Here is a 13,402-nt window from a genome sequence, read left to right as displayed (position 1 = left end):
TTTTATCTTTGTTGTTTTCTTTGTTTTGTTTTGTTTTGTTTTACACATTTTTTCCCCCTAAAACCACCAGAGGGAGACAGGTTCTTTTTGACTCCAAAACAAAAGTCTTATTTCCTCAAAAACATGCCGAGTTGAATTTTCACTACAACTTCCTCCATTAGTCTCACAATGCCTTTTCTTGTTAATTTTGAATGTTGTTATTCATACTCATTTTGCTTGCTCCGTTTATTCAAGCTTAAATACCTACTGCTTACATCTACAGATGTTTATTCAGTAGTATGTTGTTATTAATAATTCATTGGGAAGTTCTTTCAGGAAAAAATGGGATATCAGTGTTGGTAATGAATGAAAAAGATGAATGGGCCATGGTTGTTTTTATTGTTTCACTGTTATGCAATAGATCATGTGTTTTCACTGGGTGAGGTTTATATATAGCTCTTAAAATCTACACAATAGTTTCAGCTACGTATGAGTTACATTTAAGCTCAAACATAAGAAAGTTCCCCTTTGCAAACCAAAAGAGAAAAAAAAAAAAAAAGCCAACAACCAAAACCAACAACAAACTATGAAAAAACACTAGTAGGTACAAGTGCAAGTAAAATCTTCTCTTCAGTTAATTTCTTAGGACCCAGGTCCTGTTTCAGTAAGCGAGAATTTAGGCACTAAAAGCCAAAACACTATTACAGATCTTGGCACAGAGAATTAGGTATTCCCTGCACAATTTAAATAACATCTCTATGGCATAGCATGACAGGGCGCACATTTGAAATTCATAAAAAAATTCTTATATTTACCCCAATTTTCTTCAAGCAAATTATGTCTAGAAGAGCTGTTGGACCAGGAAACCTAAGAACATAAACAATTGAATATATTTTACTACTGGTTTTACTGTAAATATTGTGATAATTTTTCTTTTCCGTATAACTTTTTATAGATTGCTTGCGTAGAGAGGAAATTGTATGAAATGGTTTTGGATAGGAATGACTGTGCTCAACTGAAGACATGCACGATTTTTGTCATTTGAAGGCTTTAAATAAAAAGAAGCTTCCACTCAAATGGAGTGGAAGTGGAAAAGTTAGAAAACACAAGCAGAAGGTGTGTCAGTGCTGCAACATGTTCAGGAGGCACCACGGGATAGTTTATAGCCTACAGTATGCATTGGTAAGGGCAATTAATGTAAGAACGATGCCAGAAAAACCCGAGGGAGAAACTGTGGACAACAGGATGCGTACCTGGAAATAGCAATCATTCCTTGGGTAAAGGTAATTGAGGTAATTGGGAAGACTTCTGGCAAATTAGGTGCTTGAAATCCCAATCACAGCAAGTCATGCTTAATCACACATCTAAAGACAGAGGATGATAAATCTTCATATTGACTGCTCACCGGAATTGCCCTTTATTGAAGGATTAAAAGAAAACAAAACCAGAAACAGTCATAGCAATCCTATACAGTATGAGGCTTCCACAGCGATCTTTATCAGGTTGTTGAGAAAAAGGCTACAGGGACTTCTCCCAGCTGCCCCAAACCCTGCAGCCCTGTGGACAATCCCAGCCCTCGCCAGCACAATCTGATATTCCTTTCCAGCATGAGCTAACCGCCTGAGGCTTCCTGTAGTCTCGTAGTGACCCTGGGTTCACCAGTAACGTGACTTCTCAGGTCTCCAAGCGTTGCAAGTCGATGGAGATATTCCACCCTGAAGAAAAAGGAACAATTTCTTATGTCATACGTTTGTTCATAATCACGCAGTACACGATGCTGAGAAGCAATGCTCAAACCAAATGCATTCAGTGAGGCAGTTTTCGTGCCCCTGTGCAAGTCTAATTCTATCATGGCTTGGCCCTTAATCCTTGTATTCTGGTACACAATTTTTTTGGGTAGTTTCCACAAGGGAAGTTAAGCACACAATGTGTTTCCTGGAGGACATTAGAAAAACTGGTTATCAGGTTAAGGGTCAACGATTCAAATTCAAGATTTTAACTAACGGATGCTCTGGAAGCAGCAGAATTGATTTAAAATGCTTGAAATCCTTGCCAAGATGCTTTAGTTGGTAAATGAAGATCTCAGGCTTAGGAACGACAGGTATGTAAGAGCAGAGTACTGGCATGTTATTCGAAGGGACTTACTGCTTGCATTTCTTATTTACTTTGTTATTTCACAATTTACTTTATTATTTTATTATTTACTTTATTATTTTATTATTTACTTTATTGTTTTACATCTGGAGGACAAAGCTGAATATTGTTTTAATAAAAGTGATCTCCGAGGTCAGTGGAAGACTTTTCAGGTAAGACAGCAGCAGTCAGCACCCAACAAGAAGAAGCTAACGTCATTAATACACGTTGCGATGCACCTGAACAACTGGAGACAGAGTTCATGTGTGTGTGGGAGGAGAGAAGTAGCGTGTGTTCACACACACACCTCCTGGGAAACTTGAAGGAGGAGTACACCACGCAGTTCTGGCCTCGTTACAAACACTGTCTTCACGGGTACTCCTCGCCCACCAGAGGAATCCTACCAAATCTACCTGCAGTTCTGTCAGAGCCAGGTTCATGCACCCCAGCATGTGTATGCAGAATATATCATGAACACCACTTACCTTCCAAGGTGCCAGAGGAATCGCCTGGTCAGCAAAGCTTCTCAGGATCCACAGTCATTCCTCTGCGATGAAGCAGTGACACATCAGGTGATAACGAATTACAGCACTCACCCTAATTAAAAGCATCGCTCAAGCAGCGTTGAAGCATTTGCACACGTAGTATCAACATTAAGAAAATTACTTTTTTTCTAACTATAAATGTAATATTAAGAAATAGTAGGCCTTTGCTTGAGAAACTCACTGTAGAGTAGCTGAAAGATACAGAAGACCATACGGGTGAAAGCCTGGCACTTCAGTGGAGTGTCAAAGGCTAATTCTGCCGGTGACACACTACCTGTGACACAGTGCAGCAAGTATTTAAGTTTATGCTTGTGTGTGGTGAAAGTACGGACTGGTCTAGTGACTCCTTAAAGCTTTCTAAAGCTTGGAAAAAAAAAAAGAAAAGTTTTCCACTATAAAGTGGAAAAAATTTTCACTACGTATTTTAACTAAATCCCAAACATTTCAGGGAAAAAAATATATAAATACTACTTCCATTAGCATAGTGCATAGCCCTTGGGAAGAGCAGAAATTCCTCACCCAAGTCAGGAATCACATCACAGTAGCATTAAGCCTGATCTTAATTTTGTATATAATATTTTTGTATTTGATATTTTTCTCTGCTTTCATTTAAAGCAGAGCCTAAGAACAAAATTATCTTTGCTTTGTTCAACTAAAATCGATGGATGATTCCACCTGCAACGTTTTGGCAACCCCCAGAGGTACCTAGCTGAATCTTTGACCTGTGGGAAACTACTTATTTAAATCCCAAACTAATGAAAAGGTAGCTCCTCCAGCTATTTATTTGTTCGTACTCTGGTACCAAGGTCATCCTGTCCTTCCTAGTCTCACATAATTAGAAACAAATCTGACTCTAACTTGGTCATTAGATTTTGAAGTAAAATGCCTATCTCCTATCTGATATTAAAAGCCTTTTAAATTCTGCAAGGTGCAAGTGAGAAAAGTATTTTTACTTCTTTAAAAAATATATCCTGAGATTCAAAACCTGCATAAAGGTTAATACTCTAGTCTTATAAAATGGCCAGCCATGCAATGAAGTATTATAAATGTAGTTCCTGACTACCACACTTCCTAAAGCAGCAAAGAACATGCAGCACTGATCATCACTGATCTCGGTCTTTGGTTAAGAGACTTTAATAGCTTCTTCAAAAGACAGAAGTGGACTTTTTTCACCTCCCCCCCAAATACAGGAAACAACAGCTATCATCTTCCAAGGCTTTTAGAGAATTATTTGGATGCCTTTGAGTATGTATTCAGTAAGTTCTCACAGCTTTCACTAAAAGGCCAAGATTATTTTTTTTTCCCTTTCCTAAAATTATTGCTATCACAAATTCCAGATTTTGGAATAGTCAGACCTAATCCTGGTCTCAATCGCATAACTTAGAAAAAAAAATTAAATACCAGATTCATAAACTCTGCAGTCACCACACAGCTTTCAAAGGAAAATGGCAATGTAGCCTGACAGCTGCAGAGGGCTTTTGCCGAAAGCATTTAAAGAATTCTTCTTTAATCTGATTTTAATGGAAATTAAGCTTTCCTCACTGTCTCTTTGCACCAAAATTAACAGGGTTGATCTCACAGATAACTAAAACATTCCCTGAAAGTCTGGAGTCAGTTACATGCGGTCTCAGAAGTTACTATCACCTTGGATTCACAGGAAAAAAGTAAAGGACCGTAAAGCAAAAAGCTGAAGCTGTTTCTGTAACAGCACGTGTCGTAATGCAGTTTGACAAGGCTTCACCCCACACCTCCATACAGGCGATCTGCAACAAACCCTAGAGTTCAGCCAGCCTCTGACAAGCACACCACACGGTAGGCAGCACGTGGCTGAGACCAGAGCACGGGCATCCAACTCCCCACCAGCTCTTCCAGAAACTCCCCTTGAGCCCTAAATGACTTCAGAAATCCTCATCACCTTTGAATCTCATTTCAAATGTCCTACTTTTAACAAGGCGGTATCCCTTCTGAGCGTAATCACCAAACCTATTTTTCCACCGTGGTATTTCTTTTCCTTTTTTCCCCCTCCTTACACAAGCATGCAGTTATTTCACCACTTCACATTGCAGCCAGTGACCTGGGCCAAGTCATTAAGGGCCAAACTGCACTTTTGTAACAATGCAAACTCTGCAACTCATTGGGAACCATTTAATTCGTTAATAGAGAACGAATGCTGCCTTATGCTCTCAACGAAGTGCACGCAGAATGGCCCACACATGGAAACCTGAGAGCACTGCTAGAGCATGGCTTGCACCTTTGCAAATAAAGGGCTTGACAGACAAACCCCGTGCCTGCCTAATGGCAAAAGGCAGACAGATGCAACGACAGAGGTGGAGCTTATGTTGAAAGCTTTTTTATTTTATGAAACCCATGCTTAAGCTGTACGCTGCCCTGTAATCATTAAGCACTAGGAATAAAAGCTTTAGGCTGTTGCTGTGAAAGAGGATTTGCAAAAATCTGGTGCCGGTATCTCTACTGGCTTTGCAAACCCTCAAACAATTAAATAATCTGATGGCAGTTACTACTAACCCGTAGCCACACAGAAGTCAAAACATTTTGATGCATGGAAAACAGCAATTTCACTCAATATATGGAACCCACGCCCTTTGCTGTAGCCGGGGGAAGGATGTCTCTCGGGGGGGCTGGCAGGGGCTGCACATGTCCCTTTGCACGAGAAGTTTTGAGGAAAGGCTCAGACAAGCTAGAGAAGAACAGAAGAAAAGGAATTGTTGCTGTTTAAGGCTTGTCATCCTCTGCTAATGAGACAACTGAACCTGAACCATTTCCTAGATGAAGCTGTACCCTTGCAGCAGCAGGCTTGCCGAAAGAGTTTGATAACACTGTTACAACAGGCAGGGTTTGCTTAGGCAAACCAGTTTGCCTTGGCTTCGGCTCACCAGCCTGCCAAATGGGCATTATCTAACCGCGGCTTCGTGAGACGAGGAACAACTGCGGAGAGCGTTCAGACACGCTGACAGAAGCTCTTACGTCTCCTACGTTGCGTTTTACATTTTTGTTGGGGCAACATTTGAATTCGGAAGGGCAATGCTGGGAAAGTTAGGTGAGGAGAAACAAGAGAAAGTGAAATAAAGCCCAGAAGTGTTGCTGTCCTGATCTATTTTTGTCAGACAGGTCAGCCTGACAAACCCTCCCACCTGCACCTTTCTGTAAACATTTCCAGCAGCTGCAGCAAGTCCCACGGAGGTACGTGGCATTAGGTACCTCTTATTCCAGCATAAACACCAGAAAGGTAAGCAGCTTGCAGCTAAGCGAGTCTAGGAAGCACAAAGGCATTGGGTCACGGTGCAGTTTTTGCACTTTGAAGCTGTACCAACCATTTCAGAATGAAAGCTTCTGGTTTTCGTTTCCAGCATGGTGCTTGCTCCCAACATTTCTTGCATCTCAAGAAACAGACCATTTAGGTCAACTACAACTTCCCATCCAAAGCTGATATCCAATAAAATTAACAGCTAGACATCAAAGCACGTGGCTGTACAGATTGTCTTTTGAAATAAAGCTCAAGCTATGCAACTGGCCTGCTCCAGGACAGCTCACTTCGTTAGAACAGTCTTGAATTATGATTTAGGTCTATTCCTCTGCAGTAGGTACAAGTCTGCATTTTCATTTTCTAAACACCCACCTGGGCAGAGACAAGCAAATTAGAGGCAACACTCTTTCAGATGTTCTTACCCAGTCTGATTTTTGTGACATTTCTTTGCTTTTGAGGTAAGGAAAGATATTTGCAGTGCGGTATTAAAAAAGACAAAGAATAAAGAACTGTGGTTGATAAAGTGCAACCTGTGACAGAAAGCATGAAACTACTTCTAAACTACTGTATGTTTAGCTAGGGTTTATACAGGTCAATACAAAATGTGCAAGTTCCCGCTGACACCTCTTGCAGAAATCCCCTTTTAAAGCTTCAAAGAAAGGAAGAGTTGGGATGGTTTCCTGTTCTGTCATAAAGTGCCCTTGCTCCAGAGTATTTGCACCTCTTGCTCATGCTACTACTAAAGAGTAAGTTTTTAATCTCTGATGTAGACAAAACGTTTCCTGATGGCCAGGGTCCAAACCAATGCAGGATGGAACAAGCCATATCCTCCCCTTACTGTAACATTCACATTTCCTCAGCAAGTTTTTCAGGAACAGGATAATATAGGGGTCCAACAAAGACACCAGTAAGGCTTTTTGCTAAATGCCATTCCTTTTTTCCAGTGTGAGGAAACACACACCTCCCGTCTGATTGTTTTGACGAGCACACCAATGTATCCCTTTGTTTTATTTCCAACTCCCAAACCTGTAAATACTGTGGACATCCGTAGAGCAGTGCTGACAAACATGCGTGTTTCACTCCAGCGTAACCAGAAGCAGCATGGACAAAAGGGGGATTGCTTCACACCGTGGAATGTCGAGAAAGATCAGGGAAACAGTCTCCAAACCAGAAATGTTCTTGTGATGGTTTCATGAGAAGGCTGAGTCTCCACACACTCCCCGTGGAATGGTAGCAGGGGAAAAAACAGACTGCGGCTGCACAGGGGATGCAGGGGAGTGACAGCTACTTCTCCACGAGCACGGCTGCAAAGCACAAAAAGGAAAAGGTGATAAATTCTCACTTAAATCTTCAACTTCCTGAAAAATATGATTAAAATACACACCCACCTGCATGTTGGCTCGCACCCGTGCATGCTTACACTCACAAGTTCGCACTCATACTGACGGCTCTACCCTCACACACACCTCCCACGTGGCTGTTTGCTCACGCACACGTAGTCCTGCTGTCACACACACCCTCGTGTACTCACACACCTCCTGACACAGCTGCACCTCCTTGCACTGACAAGTGCCCCCCCCCTCCTCTTGAGATTTTCTTACCAGAGCTGGTAACTCATCAGCTATGCATTTTGTATTTTCAGCACTAAGTTTTGCTAATAGCACTAATTATTTTGCCTGTAATTAAATTCATCGGGAACTAAGCACCGCTAATTGAAAAGCCTAAAAGGAAACAAAGACCTTTGGCTCGTACAACTCACGGTGCAAGGTAACAGCGCTTTTCACCCGTAGGAGCAGACCTGTACTTTGCACAACACACAGGAAAGTGACAAGCGTGCGCTGAACTTTACTCTGGGACCCATCAGATCCTACCACATCTCTCCCCACAGAGCAGTTAAGCTTATATTTTAACTCTGACTTGCAACCCAGCCCGTAAGGTCGGATAATTTCCTAGAAGAGCCAGCTTGGAACACGCCAAGCCAGCAAAACACAGACAGCCGTGCTCAGCACACGCTGCTGAACCTGCCAGTTTATCTGGTGGCCTTTCTGGGATGCAGGTACACAAGGGCTTTACACAGCACCATACCAATCCTCGTGGCATTTTGTGCTCTCATTTTCCTAGCAGTTCCATCCGTTCTGCTACTTCCTATTTTGGCCACCGCTGAGCATTGATATTTTCACAGAACTTTCTTTTTTTACGCGTCCACAACTGGAGGAATAGCAGAGTGGGTCTGAAGCCTGCTGTTTGGGATGAACCATTAAGACTACCTTTTCCTCAAGGCAAATCATTTACATTATTGATGCATTATTTGCTGCTTTTCACCCAGCTGAGTATCATGATAGCCTCTGCTGCTCTGGAAGTAAAGGTCAGCCTTCAATTTTATAACCAAGTAATTCCCTTTCACTGGCAAGCTTTCTCACATCATTTTCTACCCTTTTTGGGATCGCCTATGATAACATTGAAGCAGAGCAGCCTGATAAAAGTTCCTGGGAAACACTACAACTGACTGCACTCCCTTAAGCTCAAGTTTATTAAAAATACGTAAATACAACAAGAAACCTAAACACCACGAGCATAAAGCCCTCTATTTAGCCCTGATGTTTCCTGCAATAACAACAATAATTAAAAGCATGTAATTACAACAGGAAAAAAAGTAGATACAATTTTAAATAACATTTTTTTTTTTTTTAAATGACTGCCACAATCTTATAAATATCTGGAATAATGCCAGCTTTTTCCTGATTTTCAGGTGTTACTCATATTCATTATGACTAGAAAGGCAATATATAAACCTCAGGTGACTTGAAAAATACATAATAAAATGCTGATTTACCTGGGAAATAAAATAAAGACTGTATCATGAACAAAGAAGTAGATTTTCTTTTAATGAGACATTTAATGAGACTATTACCATAGTGCTTCTTGCTCAACATGAAACTGTTATGAGATGCATGCTTTACCACAAACCCTTTCTTCTACTTTTTAGTCTATCCCTTGATGGAAATGGGAACCCCATAAAGTGGTGTAAGCAGCACACGTGTTCCTGCAACCACAGTACCCTGCCATTTACTTCTTGTTTCTCTTACAATTTATGTTATTTCCAAGCCTCCCCCATTTGAGTTTTTACAAGCTAAGAGGCCTTACCTCCTTCTTAAACAAGATATCATTCCTCATCTTTTTGCAACATTCCCACGTTGATGCAATCTCAAGTTATCCTCATGCGCTGTACCAGTATTCATTTGATTTTCCCTCCACCTTAAAGAGTGAAACTTTTTTTTGAAACCTCAGCTCTCTCTGTCCTTTCCTCGAGAACACATTATAGCTCTTGCCTCAGCTATAAACATTTAGGCGGCAAGATTGCACCTGTTTCTCTGACCACATTCCCTTCTTTGTTTCTAGAATACCCTGCATTTTTGCCAGATTTTGTTAAACATGCATGTAAAGCTTCCTCTACATAGAGAAAACATCTTTGTCAATGTAAAACTAAAATTACCCAAGAAGGCTTCCTCCCCCTATTTCTAACTGTAAGCCCTGAGTCACTGGCTTGCTTGTTTTGAAAAATATATTTTAAGTTTCAGAGAAACAAAGAGATATTTTTTTAAAAAAGCAGTCCTAGATCTAAACAAACGCTTGAATGTTTTGCTGCACTGTAACCTATATATTCCTGTTTTCAGATTAAGCTATTTGGCTGCTAGATTTAAGAGTTGTTGAATTTAAAAGCTGCATCTGGTTAAGCATGTTTACCTCCATAAAACACATCCAACTGCAACAGAATCCTCTTTGATCAGGTCAAAAATTATTATTTTTATTCTAGAGGAGCCATCTTATTATAATCAGTAAATTAAATTTTATATTATGAAAGCATTTCTTTATCCTCACACCTTTCAACCCTAAGTTCACAGTATTTCGTTTTTCTTTTCCCTGAGAATACACAGAAACGTTTTTAACCTTGGATAATCAGTCTAACAATGAACGCATCATTCAGCAAAATCTACAGCAGAAGGCCAACTAGATACATGCCCAAGAAAGGCCAGGCAGAAGATGACAGGACAGCTTTGGACTTACAACTTGCACAGACAGAGGTTTCTTGTTCTGTGTCTGAACTGTTCAGCACGTAATAGAAAGAGGTCCCAGAGTTCCTATTACGGCAAAATAAATAGCAGTAATAAGGATAACTCTTCTTTATTCTATAATTGTATTTCATTTTGGTCAGTGTGAGGAGATAAATTTCATTTCTACCTCTCTAAATTAACTAGCGTAATGAATTTTTCCTCAAGCAAGGCAATAAATACATTCTTGTTATATGTAATGTAATTATAACTACCACCAGAACAGGTCGAAGAGGTATCTAATAGCTAACCAAAACAATCCACCTGTTTTTTTGTTCCAGTTAATCACAGGACATGACCAGAAGCAGACCCACCAAGAGACCAAACTGCAGGCACTCCCAGTCACAAGACAGGCACACGTCCCAGCCCACGGCTGTGGTTGTGCTGCCAGATGTGTGAGGGGGCATTGGGGCAGCCCCAGAAAACCAAGGATACACCCTACAGTTAAACCCCTCCACCCCTGAGTTAAAGCAGGTTCCAGCCTGAAATGAAACAGCCACGGTGTGTGAAGAAAAAGCAGCAGCACAGCTAAGCTGAAGTACCTGTCACCTTGTCAAACCGAACGTGAAAACTATCCTGAAATTGTCAAACCTATGATGGACATCTTCTCCACTCCAAGCAGCAGGATTTACAACAACACGGGACCTGCAAGAAGAAAAAAGAAAGAAAGATCTTGTTGTTTATACAACCTCAAAAGCTTTCTGCTTTTTTTTCCTACTGAGAGCTGAGATCTCAAGCTTTGTGCAGAACAGCTGCCATGATGTGGGCTTTTGGGCAACTTTTAACAACTTTTGGGCAACTTTTATCAACTTTTAAGCTAGCTCTATCCAAAGCCTTTTGCTCTAGATGTCATTAGGTTTGTAGTAGCCAAAATTAATATATCATGCTACTGCAGTTCTGCAGCAGAAAGAGGTATCTTACACCAGTAAATTCACCTCAGTTGTACAGGGATTAATAAATCAGACCTATATACCAACTACTAGGGTAAGACAACTTACATATCCGTTAAAAACAGAAGATCTGGCACACTTTGAGGCAAATATTTCTCCCTGATGAGAAGACAGAATGAGCAATTACAAACAAAAACCCACAGCCTGGTAATTGCACCCTTTTAGAGCCGTGAGGTCCCACTAACAGCCTGAAGGTCACTGAATTTTCACCTAGGAATCCTGCTGAACGCCTCCGTAAATCCATAAGTCCTCTACACCCACATTAGTCAGAAACTCCTACCACAGCTTGAATGTAAGGAAGTGATTTTGTTGAGAGAAAGTCTAGCCTCGTTACAGCAGGGGCCAACACCCAACAAAATACGTAACTGGGACGGAGCAAGCATCCAGAAAGCCAGGATATGGCCATAACTGATCGACTAATTAAGCCAATAACTACATTTAGACACAGACTTTCCAGCTGCGGAGACATATAAATAAACCTGGGTAGTATTAATCACTGAGAACATGAACTGCACTTGTTCAAACTTGGGAAAGATTCGAGGCACACGTTTATCACAGGAAGAAAACGCATGGGCCATACGCTAAGCTAACAGAAACCTCATACAAGCCCTTGGAAACCAACGCCTCCTCAAGCAGACAGGAACCACCGCACAGTCTCACCAGTGAATTAAATCCATTTTTACCCATCCTTTCACATGAAACCCACAGCCCAGATCCTCCCCCTGCCTTCCCCCCCCCCGCCACCCCATTCTAGATAAATTAGGCATTTAACCATGACACTCTTACATTCACCATCACTACTTTATTTCCATTTCGGGCCTGTGGTTATGTCACTTAACTCTCTGCTGTTGTGAAACAGAGCAAATTCCTTCAGCAGCAGCAGCTCAGTGGCTAGCAGGTACTTGTACACGTCACAGGAAACCACACGCTGTGCTAGCTGAACATGCCTTTCCCAATAACACCACCACCACGGGCAGAAAGGCACGGAGAACAGGCATTACCCCAGCCCTTCATTTCTACGTGTTTTTTCCCCAGCTCAATTGGGAAGTGATACGGTTTTAATACAGTTTCTGTCACTACTGCTGCTTGTGGTGGACAGAACTGCGTGGGGAAGAAAAAGCCTCAGCACCAACAGTTACTCAGGACAGCCTTGAAGTTACCATCTGACCTTGTGGCTGAAACAGAAACTAGTGCTAAAAAGTTAGCCTTTCTACACACTTTTACTCTGAAGCAGTAAAACTTTCTGCTGTTAATGGCAAAAGTAGCATCTGTCATTGCACTTCCCAGAGCAGGGAGACAGCAGAGCAAGGCTCAGGATGCAGAAGTTAGGACTCCTGCATCAGAGACATCTCACTACCTAATGCTCTACCAGTGGGAGTCGTAGTATCAATAACCTTCCACAATATAGTAAAAGAATAACACCAAAAAAGTATCGAGGGCATTCTTGTGTACAGAAGTCCTCTTCAAATTCTCCCTATTTTCACTACCATACTGGAAAACGCAACAAAATGATAGCCAAAGACAGTCCTGCTCTGCCATGCTATGTCCAGAGCAAAGAACAGTTTCTCAATTTCAGATTAAATCAACTACTTCCCTTGCAATACCGAAATCCTAAGTGGTTTTCAGACCTTGCAGCTTCCTGACTGCTTAAACTGAAGTAACGGTTAAACACCCAAAGGCTATTTCTTAAACCACCTAAAACAGCAATCAAACAGCTTTAGATGATATGTAGCCAACCCCAGGGGAGCTCAGATCTAAACAGACCCCCAAAATCCCCCCACCCACCCACAAACCCAAAGGAATTAAATAAAAAGAGAAAAGGTTAAAAAGCAAAAGCCAGAAAAAGTAGAATTGATCTTAAATGCATTGACATCTTGTAAATTGTAACAGAAGAAGAAACTAAATAGACATAAAGCAGGAAAGCATAACAGAACAAACTTAGTCACTGCATCGAAGTGAAGGAATGTATTTTAATCTCAAAGAATACACCAAGACGCATTTTCCTGCATTCAGGCATGGCATATCCCATATTGATAAAGTCAATAGTGACAGGATTATTGCCTGGCCACCCTGGCTACCGATATTCTTACCATCATGTATTCTAAATCAGCCCTCAAAGAGCTTGGCATCGTGCCGGACAGGGGAAAACAACACTGTTTGGTAGACAAAGGGGCACAGAAAGCCTGCCACAGACTACTTCTTCCTCACAATTATATTTCACAGAAAACAAAAGGGCAAACCGTGCCCTCGCAGCCGTGTGATAAAAACCTAGCTGTGCTGTAACACTCAGCCAAGCTGCACCAGGCAAGGACGACTGCGTCCTCAGCAGCTCCACGTCACTCAGGGACACCATGGCAGGGCACCAGAACACGTAACACAAACGCTCCCCACAGCACGCAGGTGACGACACTGGGCCTCTGC

Source organism: Aythya fuligula, chromosome 5 (assembly GCF_009819795.1).
Source record: "Aythya fuligula isolate bAytFul2 chromosome 5, bAytFul2.pri, whole genome shotgun sequence".
Lineage (NCBI taxonomy): Eukaryota > Metazoa > Chordata > Aves > Anseriformes > Anatidae > Aythya > Aythya fuligula.
This window is presented reverse-complemented; position numbering follows the sequence as displayed.